The sequence below is a fragment of the Salvelinus sp. IW2-2015 genome, unplaced genomic scaffold (genome assembly GCF_002910315.2).
Source record: "Salvelinus sp. IW2-2015 unplaced genomic scaffold, ASM291031v2 Un_scaffold5086, whole genome shotgun sequence".
Taxonomy (NCBI): domain Eukaryota; kingdom Metazoa; phylum Chordata; class Actinopteri; order Salmoniformes; family Salmonidae; genus Salvelinus; species Salvelinus sp. IW2-2015.
In genome coordinates, this window is record NW_019946352.1 from 10,159 (window position 1) to 20,604 (window position 10,446).

Here is a 10,446-nt window from a genome sequence, read left to right on the forward strand (position 1 = left end):
AATTCTTTCCAATGTGTCAAGTAATTATCTTTTTGTTTTCTCATGATTTGGTTGGGTCTAATTGTGCTGCTGTCCTGGGGCTCTGTGTGGTTTGTGTTTGTGAACAGAGCCCCAGGACCAGCTTGCTTAGGGGACTCTTCTCCAGGTTCATCTCTCTGTAGGTGATGACTTTGTTATGGAAGGTTTGGGAATCACTTCCTTTTAGGTGGTTGTAGAATATAATGTCTCTTTTCTGGATTTTTTTAATTAGCAGGTATCGGCCTAATTCTGCTCTGCATGCATTATTTGGTGTTCTACGTTGTACACAGAGGATCTTTTTTGCAGAATTCTGCATGCAGAGTCTCAATTTGGTGTTTGTCCCATTTTGTGAATTCTTTGTTGGTGAGCGGACCCCAGACCTCACAACCATAAAGGGCAATGGGTTCTAAAACTGATTCAAGTATTTCCTAATTGGGATATCAAATTTTATGTCCCTTTTTGATGACGTAGAAGGCTTTCCTTTCCGGGTCTCTTAGATCGTTCACAGCTTTGTGGAAGTTACCTGTGGCGTTGATGTTTAGGCCGAGGTATGTATACATCTTTGAGTGCTCCAGGGCAACAGTGTCTAGATGGAATTTGTATTTGTGGTCCTGGCGACTGGACCTTTTTTGGAACACAATTATTTTTGTCTCACTGAGATTCACTCTCAGGGCCCAGGTCTATCAGGGTCCAGTTCTGTCAGGGCCCAGGTCTATCAGGGTCCAGGTCTGACAGAATCTGTGCAGAAGATCTAGAGGCTGCTGTAGGACCTCCTTGGTTGGTGACAGAAACACCAGATCATCAACAAACAGTAGACATTTGAGTTCAGAGTCCAGTAGGGTGAGAGAGAGAGCTGTTCTTAAACTTTTCAATATTATCCTCATCTCTGGCATCTTCCGAAAATATTTGGAACCAAGGACTGACCACCTCAATCCACAGAAGACCAATTATTACCGTATTAATTACTGTGGAATCTGAACAAATGTCAACTTGGCTTCTTACGAAAATACCGTACAACAGACCACGTATTCACCCTGCACACCCTAATTGACAAACAAACCAAAAGCAAAGTCTTCTCATGCTTTGTGGATTTAAAAAAAAAACGCTTGCGACTCAATTTGACATGAGGGTCTGCTATACATATTTATAGAAAGCGGTGTTTTGGGGGAAGATTATTAAATCATTGAACACAAACAACAAGTGTGCAGCTAAAATTGGCAATAAACACACATATTTCTTTCCTCGAGGCCGTGGGGTGAGACAGGGATGCAGCACGAGCCCCACCCTCTTCAACATATACAGTTGAAGTCGGAAGTTAACATACACTTAGGTTGGAGTCATTAAAACTTGTTTTTCAACCACTCCACAAAWTTCTTGTTAACAAACTATAGTTTCGGCATGTCGGTTAGGACATCTACTTTGTGCATGACACAAGTAAGACACAAGTTTACAGACAGATTATTTCATTTATAATTCACTGTATCACAATTCCAGTGGGTCAGAAGTTTACACACACTAAGTTGACTGTGCCTTTAAACAGCTTGGAAAATTCCAGAAATTGATGTCATGGCTTTAGAAGCTTCTGATAGGCTAATTGACAAAAATTTTAATCAAAAGAAATCAGCCTCAGAATTTTTTTTTGGCAGACCTCCACAAGTCTGATTCATTCTTGGGAGCAATTTCAAAACGCCTGAAGGTAGCACACGTTCATCTGTACAAACAATAGTACGCAAGTTATATACACCATGGGACCTCATAGTCAAAGTCGTTATTCTGCCACTGTGTTACTCTCTGTTTGGGCCAAATAGCATTCTAGGTTTGGTTAATTCTTTCCAATGTGTCAAGTATTATCTTTTTGTTTTCTCATGATTTGGTTGGGTCTAATTGTGGTTGCTGTCCTGGGGCTCTGTGGGGTGTGTTTGTGCAGAACCCCAGGACCAGCTTGCTGGGGACGCCTCCAGGTTCATGCTCTCTGTAGGTGATGGCTTTGTTATGGAAGGTTTGGGAATGCTTCCTTTTAGTTGTTTGTAGAATTAACGTCTCTTTTCTGGATTTTGACAATTAGCAGTATCGGCCTAATTCTTGCTCTGTGTGCATTATTTGGTGTTTTATGTTGTACACTTAGGAATATTTGCAGAATTCTGCATGGAGAGTCTCAATTTTGTGTTTTTCCCAGTTTGGTGAATTCTTCTCTCTCTCTCTCTCTCTCTCTTCTCGCTCTCTCTCTCTCTCGCTCTCTCTCTCTCTCCCTCTTTCCTCTCTCTGCTCTCTCTCTCTCTCTCTCTCTCCTCTCTCTCTCTCTCTGTCTCTCTCTCTCTCCTCTCTCTCTCTCTCCACTCTCCTCTCTCTCTCTCTCTCTCTCTTCTCTCCTCTCTCCTCTCTCTCTCTCCTCTCTCTCTGTCTCTCTCTCTCTCTCTCCACTCTCCTCTCTCCTCTCTCCTCTCTCCTCTCACTCTCTCTGTGTGGACTTGTTTACAGCCTGGTAAGGATTTAGGGATCAGCACTACCTCTGAAATTGACTTACAGTGTGGTGTGCAGGGGGGTCGGTATGGAAGGAAAGAGTAGGAGTGTGTGCATGTTACATGTTCCTAAAAATGACATGTTGTGTGTGTGACATGAACCTCACTCCATCCCCACTTCGATAGGTACATGCAACCATACCAACAGTTAAGACGCCCTGGTCACAATCCAAACATGTATAACAGCCGGTCACATCCAACAGTTATAACAGCCTGTCACATCCAACAGTTATAACAGCCTGGTCAGCAATCCAACAGTTATAACTGCCTGGTCATCAACACAAACAGTATAAACAGACCATGGTCATTAACCAACAGTTAAACAGCCTGGTACACATCCAACGTTATGAAAGCCTTGGTCCATCAATCCAACAGTTATATACTGCCTGGTCATCAACCAACATTATATAAGCACTGAGTCATTTACCAAACAGTTATAACAGCGGTCACATCCAACGTTATACACAGCACTGGTCATCAATCCAACATTATAACAGCACTGGTCACATCAACAGTATAAGCTTCATTTAACAACATAAGCCTGGATCACATTAACCAACGTTTATTAAACAGCACTGGTCAACTATCCAACAGTTAATAAAACAGCCTGGATCATAACAAACAGTTATATAACAGCCCGGGTCATTAACCAACAGTATATAACCAGCCTGGTCATACAAAAATCCAACGTTTATCAAACAAGCGACATGATAACAGGCTCGGGAACACACAGATATAACAGCCTGGTCATCACCAACAGTATATAACAGACTGGTCATCCAAACCCAACAGTTTATAACAGCACTGGGTCACATCCAACAGTTAAAAAAAAAAAAAAAAAAAAAATAAAAAAAAAAAAAAAAAAAAAAAAAAAAAAAAAAAAAAAAAAAAAAAAAAAAAAAAAAAAAAAAAAAAAAAAAAAAAAACAGCACTGGGTCATTCAACCAACAGTTATAACAGCCTGGTCATTCAACCAACAGTTATAACAGCCCTGGTCACATCCAACAGGTTATAACCGCCTGTTATTAATCCAAACATTATACACAGTGCACTGGTAATCAACCAACAGTTTATAATGGCCTCGGTCACAACCAACGTATAACAACCTGGTTTACCATTCACCATATATAACAGCTGGTCACAGCCACAGTTTAACGCTGGTCCATCAACCAACAGTTATAAACAGCTTGTCATTCAACAACAGTTTATAAAGCCTGGTCACACGTCCACCAGTTATAACAGCCTGGTCACATCCCAACAAAGTTATAACCGCACTGGTTATTAACCAACAGTTCTATAACAGCCTGTCATCAAACCAACAGTTTAACGCCTGGTTACATCCAACAGTTATAACAAGCACTGTCACATCCACCAGTTTATAACAGGCCTGGTCACATCCAACAGTGATAACCCGCTGGTATTAACCAACAGGTATAAAGCCTGGTCATGCACCCAGACCAGTATAACGGCCTGGTCACATCCAACAGTTATAACCAGCCTGGTCATTAACCAACAGTTATACACAGCCTGGTCATCAACCACAGTCTATAACAGCTGGTCATTACCAACAGTTTATAACAGCCCTGTCATCAAACCAACGTTTTATACAGCCTGGTCTCGAACAACAGTTAAACGAGCCCTGGTGCATACCAAACAGTTATAACGGCCTGGTCACATCAACTAGTTATAAACAGCCTGGTCATTAACAACACAGTTAGTAACAGCTGGTCATAAACCAACAGTTATAACGCCTGGCTCATCATCCAACAGTTATAAACAGCCGGTCACATCCAATACGTTATAACCAGCTGGGTTAATTAAACCAACAGTTTATCAACAGCCTGGTCCATCAACACAACTTATAACAGCCTGGTCACATCCAACAGTTATACAACAGCCCTGGTCACAGTCCAACAGTTATAACAGCCTGGTCAACCATCCAACAGTTTATAACAGCCGCTGGTCCACATCCAACAGTTATAAAGCCTGGTCACATCCAACAGTTATAAAGCCTGGCATCATCCAACAGTTATAACAAGCTGGGTCACATCCAACAGTTATAACAGCCTGTCATTAACCAACAGTAGTAACAGCCTGGTATTAACCAAACAGTTATATAACAGCGTGGTCATCAACCAACAGTATTAAACAGCCTGGTGACATCCAACAGCTTATAACAGCCTGGGTCCATCAACACAACAGTTATAACAGCTGGTCATCAAACCAACAGTTATAATCAGCCTGGTCATTAACCACAGTTTACTAACGCCTGGTCATCACACCAACAGTTTATAACAGCCTGGTCACAATCAACAGCTTTAACCGCTGGTTATTAAACCAATCAGTTATAACAGCCTGGTAATCGAATCCAAACAGTTATAATGGCCGGTGTGTCACAACCAACAGTTTATAAAACAGCCTGGTTCCAACATCCACCAGTTATAACAAGCCTGGTCACATCCGAACAGTTATAACACTTCGGTGCATCAAACGCAACAGTTATAACAGGGCCTGGTCATCAACCAACAGATTATAACAGCCTGCGTCAGCATCCACCAGTCTATAACAGCCTGGTCACATCCAACAGTTTACTAACCGCCTGGTTATTAACCAACAGTATTAACACGCCTGGTTCATCAACCAACCAGTTATAAACGCCTGGTTACATCAACAGTTATAACAGAGCCCTGGTCACATCCCCAGTTTATAACAGCCTGATCACATCCAGCAGTTAATAACCGCCTTGTTATTAACAACAGTTATAACAGCCCTGGTCATCCAACAACAGTTATAACGGCCTGGTCAACACAAGCAGTCTATAACAGCTGGTCATTAACCAACAGTTATACACCCTGCGTCCATCAACCAACATGTATAAACAGGCTGGTCATTACCAACATTATATAACAGCACCTGTCATCAAACCAACAGTTATAACAGCCTGTGGTCATCAACCAACAGTTATAACAAGCCTGGTCATTAACCACAGTTATAAACGGGCCCTGGTCAGCATCCAACAGTTAATAACAGCTGGTCTTAACCAACAGTTATAACAGCCTGGTCATTAACCAAACAGTTATAACCAGCCTGGTCATCATCCAACAGTTTATAACAGCCTGGTCACATCTCAATAGTTATAACAGCCTGGTAATTAACCAACAGTATAATAACAGCCTGGTCATCAAACCAACAGTATAACAGCCTGGTCATCAATCCAACCAGTTATAACACGCCTGAGGTCATCATCCCAACAGTTATACGCCTGGTCCTACATCCAACAGTTTATAACAGCCTGGGTCAACATCCACCAGTTATAAACAGCTGCCATACAGTTAACGTGTCGACAATCCAACATGGTTTATAACAGCCTGGTCATCAAACGTACAACGTCACATCCAGTTCTAACAGACCTGGTCAATTTAACAAACAAGTTATAACAGCCTGGTCATTAACCAACGAGTATATACAGCCTGGTCACTCCAACATGTTATAACAGCCTGGTCACATCAACAGTTATAACATCCTGGTCACATCCACAGTTCTAACACAGACTGGTCATTAAACCAAACATTATAAACAGCCTGGTCACATCCACAGTTAATAACAGCCTGGTCATTAAACCAACAGTTATAAACAGCCTTGGTCACATCCAGTAATAATAACAGCCTAGGTCATCAACCAAACAGTTAATTAACCAGCCTGGTCATCAACCAAACAGTTATAAACAGGCCTGGTCATCAACCAAACCAGTTCTATAACAGCCTTGGTCATCAAACCAAAGTTATAACAGCCTGGTCACATCCAACAGTTATAAAGCCCTGGTCATTAACAACAGTTTATAACAGCCTGGAGTGCATCAACCAACAGTTATAACAGCCTTGGTCCATCACAACAGTTATAACAGCCTGGTCATCAACCAACAGTTATAAACAGGCCTGGTCATCAACCAACAGTATAACAGCTGGTCATCAACCAAGCAGTTATAACAGCCTGGTCAGAGTCCCTATATCGTTAGGAATCAATTAAAGGTTTTGAATTTTCCTGAGTCAAACATGGAAATGGGTTTCTTCAAGAAAACATCAATACCAGAAAAACGTATTTCAAGGTATCAGAAAATACATCAAAACACATCATGTTGACGTAAAGACCCCCGCCAAACGATATCATGTTAGACGTAAGACCCCGCGCAAAATTGATATCATGTTTGACGTTAAAAGACCCCTGCCAAACTTGATATCATGCTTGACGTAAAAGACCCCTGTCCCAAACTGATATCAGTGTGACGTAAAGACGCCCATGCCAACTGATATTCATGTTGGACGAAAGACGCCCCTGCCAACACTGATATCATGTTGACGTAAAGACCCCCCTGCCAAACTGATTATCATGTTGACGTTAAAGACCCCCTGCCAAACTGAATATCAATTTGACGTAACAGACCCCTGCCAATACTGATATTCATGTTGACGTTAAAGACCCTTGGCCAAACTATATCCTGTTGACGTAAAGACCCCGTGCCAACTGATTCTCATGTTGACGTAAAAACCCCCTGCCAATCTGATAATCATGTTGACGTAAGACCCTGCCGCCAAACTGATAATCATGTTGACGTAAAGACCCCCTGCCAAACTGATATACAAAACTAATCATTTAGTGTTGGGAACATTTGTTTCAGCCTTCTGTAAGTTTAAGAAACATTCAACGTAAAAGTTTAAAGACACCAGTTGTTCCTCGCTGGTGTACTAACTACTTTACCACCCGTCTGGTGGCGTCTTTTCAAACAGCTTCTTACAATAAAAGGGAATTATTATAATTTCACACAATTTCACAATATTATTCACTCAAGTGAGAAGAATAATATATACAGTATATACTGTATATAAACTCAGACAAAAAAAGAAACGTCCTCTCACTGTCAATGTGTTTATTTTCAGCAAACTTAACAGTTGTGTAAATATTTGTATGAACATAATAAGATTCAACAACTGAGATATAAACTGAACAAGTTCCACAGACTGTGACTAACTGAATGGAATAATGTGTCCCTGAACAAAGGGGGGGTCAAAATCCAAAGTAACAGTCAGTTCTGGTGTGGCCACCAGCTGCATTAAGTACTGCAGTGCATCTCCTCCTCAGGACTGCACCAGATTGCCAGTTCTTGCGTGAGATGTTACCCCACTCTTCCACCAAGCGCCTGCAAGTTCCCGACATTTCTGGGGGGAATGCCCTAGCCTCACCCTTTGATCCAACAGGTCCCAGAGTGCTCAATGGGATTGAGATCCGGGCTCTTGCTGGCCATGGCAGAACACTGACATTCCTGTCTTGAGGAAATCACACACAGAACGAGCAGTGTGGCTGGTGGCATTGTCATGCTGGAGGGTCATGTCAGGATGAGCCTGCGGGAAGGGTACCACATGAGGAGGAGGATGTCTTCCCTGTAACGCACAGCGTTGAGATTGCCTGCAATGACAAGAAGCTCAGTCCGATGATGCTGTGACACACAGACCATGACGGACCCTCCACCTCCAAATCGATCCCGCTCCAGAGTACAGGCCTCGGTGTAACGCTCATTCCTTTGACGATAAACACGAATCCGACCATCACCCTGGTGAGACAGAACCGCGACTCGTCAGTGAAGAGCACTTTTTAGCCAGTCCTGTCTGGTCCAGCGACGGTGGGTTTGTGCCCATTTACCTTCATGAGACCCTGACTACATCACAAGAGGAGATGTTTCAGGTGAAGTGAGAGACATTTCCAACAACAATCCCCCTGACAGACATACAAGTGAAGTGTTTGATACCACAGTGCTCTCCAACCAGGTTCTCCGACTGACCCCCTTTTCCTAACAGGAGTGAACCCCCACCAGACTGTGTGTGTGTGTGTGTGTGTTTGTGTGTGCATGTTTTTGTGTGTTTAGTGTGTGTGTGTGTGTGTGCGGGCCACCAGCCTTCACCACAGGTGATTTGAATGGTAGCAGATTTAATAACAGTTGTGGTTTTGAGAGGCGTCTATAGTTCAAAGTGCCAGAGTGTAAACGTTCAGCCCCCAGCATCTCCTATCCAGACCTTACCTATTACAGGAAGTTAGGGGTCTTAAGGAGCCTTCCACGGGGATCTGTCTACACACGTAGACAAAGGCCTTAAAGGGATARTTGGATTCTCATTTACCTTGGCTGTGATCGGTTCAGTCTTGATGTTTTGATGTCTAACATATTTGTTAGGTTGTATATTTTTTATTTTTTTATTGGACAATGTGTGTGTGTGCGTGTGTGTGGTTACCTTGGTGACGGGTATCTCCTTGGACTTGGTCTGGAAGAGGTGCTCTAGTTTGGCCGTGTCTATCTTCACCGGCTCCAGTTTGAACCACAGAGAGTCTCCACTGCTCCTGCTGCTAATGTACTGGTAGTCTGACGGACGCACCTGGAACACAACCACTATATTAATGACCTGGAACACAACCACAACCACTATATTAATGACCTGGAACACAACCACTATATTAATGACCTGGAACACAACCACTAGATTAATGACCTGGAACACAACCACAACCACCTATATTAATGACCTGGAACACAACAACCACTAGATTAATGACCTGGAACACAACCACTAGAATTAATGACCTGGAACACAACCACTAGATTAAATGACTGGAACACAACACAACCACTATATTAATGACCTGGAACACAACCACCTAGATTAATGACCTGAAACACAACCACAACCACTAGATTAATGACCTGGACACAACACACAGATTAATGACCTGGAAACACACACTAGATTAATGACCTGGAACACAACCACTATATTAATGACTGGAACACAACCACTAGATTAATGACCTGGAACACAACCACAACCATTAGATTAATGACCTGGAACACAACCACTAGATTAATGACCTGGACACAAACCACTAGATTAATGACCTGGAAACACAACCACAACCATAGATTAATGACCTGGACACAACCACTAGATTAATGACCTGGAACACACACAACCACTAGATTAATGACCTGGAACACAACCACTATATTAAGGACCTGGAACACAACACAACCACTAGATTAATGACCTGAAACAAACCACTAGATTAATGACCTGGAACACAACCAATGATAATGACCTGGAACACAACCACTAGATTAATGACCTGGAACACAACCACTATATTAATGACCTGGAACACAACACACAACCACTAGATTAATGACCTGGAACACAACCACTAGATTAATGACCTGGAACACAACCAATAGATTAATGACCTGGAACACAACCACTAGATTAATGACCTGGAACACAACCACTATATTAATGACCTGGAACACAACCACACACCACTAGATTAATGACCTGGAACCACAACCACTAGATTAATGACCTTGGAACACAACCACTAGATTAATGACCTGGAACACAACCACAACCACTAAATATTAATGACCTGGAACACAACACTAGATTAATGACCTGGAAACACAACCACAACCACTAGATTAATGACCTGGAACACAACCACTAGATTAATGACCTGGAACACAACCACTAGATTAATGACCTGGAACACAACCACTATATTAATGACCTGGAACACAACCACTAGATTAATGACCTGGAACACAACCACAACCATTAGATTATGACCTGGCACAACCACTAGATTAATGACCTGGAAACAACCACTAATATTAATGACCTGGAACACAACCACAACCATTAGATTAATGACCTGGAACACAACCACTAGAATTAATGACCTGGAACACAACCAAACCCTAGATTAATGACCTGGAACACAACCACTATATTAATGACCTGGAACACAACCACAACCACTAGTTTAATGAACCTGGAACACAACCACTAGATTAATGACCTGGAACCAACCAAATTAG

At 42.2% G+C, this 10,446-nt stretch overlaps 1 pseudogene; it reads right to left on the reverse strand.

Annotated features, from left to right (window-relative positions):
- Nucleotides 1-8,610: 8,610 nt before the first annotated feature.
- LOC112077947 (FH1/FH2 domain-containing protein 3-like) overlaps nt 8,611-10,446 on the reverse strand; it is a 38,032-nt pseudogene continuing 36,196 nt past the window's right edge.